This window comes from Manis javanica, chromosome 1 (genome assembly GCF_040802235.1).
Source record: "Manis javanica isolate MJ-LG chromosome 1, MJ_LKY, whole genome shotgun sequence".
Lineage (NCBI taxonomy): Eukaryota > Metazoa > Chordata > Mammalia > Pholidota > Manidae > Manis > Manis javanica.
In genome coordinates, this window is record NC_133156.1 from 153,097,502 (window position 1) to 153,102,121 (window position 4,620).

Consider the following 4,620-nt stretch of genomic DNA (forward strand, 5'->3'; position numbering starts at 1 on the left):
TTGGTTCAGGAAATATTTTAATGCTCTTCTTCCTGGTTTGTGCAAGTTTAATAAATTTGTTTAGTAAATAGAATAACATTTTGTTTGCTTCAGGCTAATACTGAAACTTCTGACCAGTTCCTAGGGCTGTTGTTAGACCTGGATCTTTACTTCCTTTTGGCTGTCATAGGATCCAAGAACTTAACCTATTTTCTTTCTTCTTTAAACTTAATGTTGCCAACTTAACTCTTTGTGTTGGTAATCCTAATATGACTCCCCTTACTACTAGTACTAATTATGGTGAAACAAACCAGAACAGACAAAGCATACTAAGTGCTTAGAGCTGAGAATTTCTCCAGGCTTATCTGCCTCAGCTCATTTATTCCTTGAATTTTATAAGACAGGTGTAATTCTGACCCATGTGTATTTTTTCCATGCCACCAGGCAGTTCTCTGACACCAGTGGGGTGTCCTATGATTCAACTTCACTCTGACACTGTCTCCCTGGAGATAGCACAGACCCAACAGGTGAAGGGCTCAGTCCCACAAGACTGCCCCCACCATCAGATGCTGATTGCAGGTCTATGTTGTCACCTGTGCTTCTGACCCACTGGCCATAGACTGGAGTTTTCCATGACCTCCTCCCTGGATTTGACTTGCTAGAGTGGCTCACATAGCTCAGACATACATTTTACTTAAAAGATCACCAGTTTGTTATAAAAGGATATAAGTCAGGAGCAGCCAGCTGGAGGAGATGCAGAGGACCAGGCAGGGGAAGGAGCATGGAGCTTCCCTGCTGAGAAAGCCACTTTCCTTGAATCTCCATGTGTTCAAAACCTAGAAGCTCTCTTGAGCCCAGCCTTCTTGGATTCTAATAGGGGCTTCATTACACAGGCATGACTGACTAACTCATTGGCCATTGCTGATTGAACTCAATCTCCAGCCCTCGCCCTTCCCCAGAGGATGGGGATGGGGTTGAAGGTTCCAGGTCTCTAATCACACGGTTGGCTCCCTGGTAACCAGCCCCCATCCTCAGGTTACCTAGGGGCTTTCCCAAAGCCACCTCGTTAACATACAAAAAGACCTTGAGCTCCTATCACTTAGGAAATCCCAAGGGTTTTAGTGCCTCTGTGTCAGGAATGCTACTGAAGGGCCCCCACCAGTAAGATGGCGAACCTCTGGCTTCTCTTCCGGGTCCTCGGTTCCCGACGGCACCACCTGAAGACCAATCACCTCTCTCCCCCCTCCCACTCCTAGCACCTAGTCAATAGCCACCAGCCCCGTAGAAGTGACACCTCAATCAGCTCATGCCCCTTCCTATATAACCCAGCACCTTTCCCTAATAAAGCGGAATTCTCCGGTGAATTGCTGCTGTGTGTCGCTCCTTTCCTTTCATTGGTGCGGAAACCTGGGAGACGGGACACCCCAACTGGGCCCCGTCTTCCCCCGGACACCAGCAGTAGCTTGCCCTCATCCTCTTTTTCCAGTGCTGGCTCATCACACTCACCACTCCTCTCTGGCCTTTAGGTAAGTTTTCTCCCGGAGTGGGCCACTCTTACCTGAGCTATCACAGAGCCATTGACCGTGATCGTCCGGCAAGGCCCTGACGCTCGGGGATGAGGAGGGAACTCTCCCCGCCTCAGGCCTTCACGGCTGCGGCGGACCCTCAGGCCCCCCCTCCAACAGCCATAAACCCCGCCTTAGGCCTTCACAGCTGCAGCAGACCCTCAGGCCCCCCTCCAACAGCCATAAATGAGGTGACTCCTTTGTGGATGAGAACGCTCCCTTTTCCCCCCTCCTCCTTCCGTTCTGTCTGCTGAAATCCGTTCCGTCTGCCGAAAATTCCTAATACTCGGTACCTCGTGACTCCAGCACTCTGCCTTCTTAGAGAAGTCTGGGTGACAACCCACACTTCCTAAGAAATTCCGACTCGTATACGAGTTTCCACAGACCACCAAGGATCATAGGGGACGCCCTTTCTCTCCTGTGGTCTTCCTCCAGTCCAAGGATCTCCGTTCATCTTCCCCTGTTTGTCTCCTTCTCTGTCCTTCAGCCATGGGAGCCTCCTCATCCCTCCCTGAAAGTTCACCTCTTGAATGCCTGCTCAAGTATCTAGCCACCCTCTCCCTGACACCTGATATAAAACCAAAACTTCTCCGTAAAATGCTCCCAAAATTGGCTGACATACCCCCTAGACAATAACAACCAATGGCCTGCAGGGGGAACTCTTGATCCTAACATCACTCGCAATCTCTTTAACTACTGCCAGTGCCTGAAAAAATGGAAGGAGATTCCCTATATGGAAGCTTTCCGCCTCCTCCTCCCGCCCACCCCTCCCCCCTCCTCTCCTACAACAGCCCCTCCCCCTTCCTCGACCAACACCGCCGCCCCCGCAGAAGCCTCCCATTCACTCCCTTCCCCTTCTTCTCCTACAACAGCCCTTCTCCCTTCCTCCCCCACCATCTCCTCCCCCATCTCACCTCCTCTGCCTTCTTCCCCTGTGGATTAAGCCTGAGCCTTTCAGCCCCCCTTTAACTAGGTCCTGGGGGCCTCCTCCGTCTTTGCCCTCATCACCTGTTTCTCCCCTGTTGGGGACTGCCTTTGTCTTCTCACATGTTTGTAGGCAGAATGGGAAAGCACCTTCCCCCATGTCTGAACGCAGCATAGGAAAGCACAAGCTTGAGAACAACTGGTGCAGTCCTTGGAAGTTATCTGTCCACAAAAACATATCTTGTCCTCGAAGATGAGCCAAGACTCCTCACTCTGAAAATAGGGAGACCTTGAAGATGTGTAGAAACATCGCCCCTGCTTCTAGCTATGCCCTTCCCCCACTTGCCGATGTGGCAGGAATGGAGAACAAAAAACATTCTGTTTACACATTCCATAAGCAACTAACTGGAGCCCTGCTATAGCTCAGTTGGTAGAGCATGGGACTCTTAACCTCAGAGTCATAAGTTCAAGCCCAACTGGAGTGGCAGAGGCAAGCAGCTGGGCTGCTGGGTGGCAACGCGTGGGAGCGTCAGCCCTCCCAGTTCTTCCTATCTTTATTTTCTTCACCCCCCTTCCGCATGTCAAGACCTGCTCGACTAGGCGCGGCTGGACCGCATCACTCCCCCACAGACTGAGCCAGAACCCTTCAGTCCCCCTCAGACTCAGTCCCGAGGGCCTCCCAAAATTATCACCCCCCCTCCGGGACATAGCTTAGACAGACTCACTCAAGCCCTATTACAGTATACCAGCCTTGACCCAGAAATGCCTGATGGAAGGCATGTCCTTATGACATACTTCCTAGCTCAAAGCTACCCTGACATTAAAGCTAAACTCAAAAAGTTAGAACAGGGACCCGCTGCCCCACAGACTGAGATCCTAACAGTGGCCTTTAAAGTCTTCCATAACCGGGATGAGGAGAAAGAACGCCGTAAACAAAAGGCTGATCAAGGCAATTTCCAAATGTTGGCCCAGCTGATAAAACCACAACCTGGGTGCCCTTCTACAAACAAGCACCCCCCAGGAGCTTGTTTCAAGTGCGGACAAGAATGACATTTGTCAAGGGTGTGCCCCTCCCCCAGATCTCCTACCACCCCATGCCCCAGATGCCACAAAAAGGGCCACTGGGGGTCTGATTGCCCAGCCACCCGAAGGGGAGGCTGGATGAACAACCCCCATCCTAAGCCCGCCGTGGTGGGGCTGGCAGAAGAAGATTGATGGAGCCCGGGAGCTTCTCGCCCGACCATTTCCATCACCAAACAGGAGCCCAGAGTTACTTTAACAGTAGATGGTAGCCCCATCTCCTTCCTCCTAGATACAGGAGCCACCTTCTCAGTCTTGCGAGAATACTGGGGCCCTTCCACGCCAGCCATTACTCCTATAGTCGGGGTAGGAGGTAAACAGATGTTCCCATTAAAACCCCCACCTTTTTATGCACAATCCTAGACAATCCCATACCTTTCTCCCACTCCTTCCTGGTTATGCCCCAGTGTCCCATCCCTTTACTAGGACGAGACATCCTTTCCCTCCTCCACGTTTCCATAACTATATCCACTCCCACAGCCCCCAGTACTCCCTTTCTGATGGCCCTCATAGCCGACGACCCCCCTCTACCCAATGAAAGCTCCGGTTCCGCCCTCATACACCCTGTAAATCCCAAAGTTTGAGACATTACAAGCCCCTTTGTGGCTCTATGTCCTCCTGCCTCTATCAAATTACGTGACCCCTCTTGGTGTATCTGTCAGGCCCAATACCCTCTAACTACTTCAGCCCTCATAAGCCTCCAACCCATCATTCAAGATCTCTTAAACAAAAATTGCCTCAGACCCACTCACTCCCCGTTTAATACCCCCATATTAGCTGTTAAAAAAAACCCAACAGATCTTTCCGCCTTGTACAAAACCTTCGCCTCATCAACATGGCCATTGTCCCTATCCATCCCTTAGTTCCAAATCCATACACCCCTTAATCACAGATCCCTGCCTCAGCATCCCACTTCTCAGTCCTAGATCTCAAGGATGCATTTTTTCTATCCCTCTGGACCCCTCCTCCCAAGATTTTTTCGCCTTCACCTGGATGCACCCATACACAAGACATTCTGAACAACTCACTTGGACAGTTTTGCCACAAGGCTTCTGAGATAGTCCCCATATTT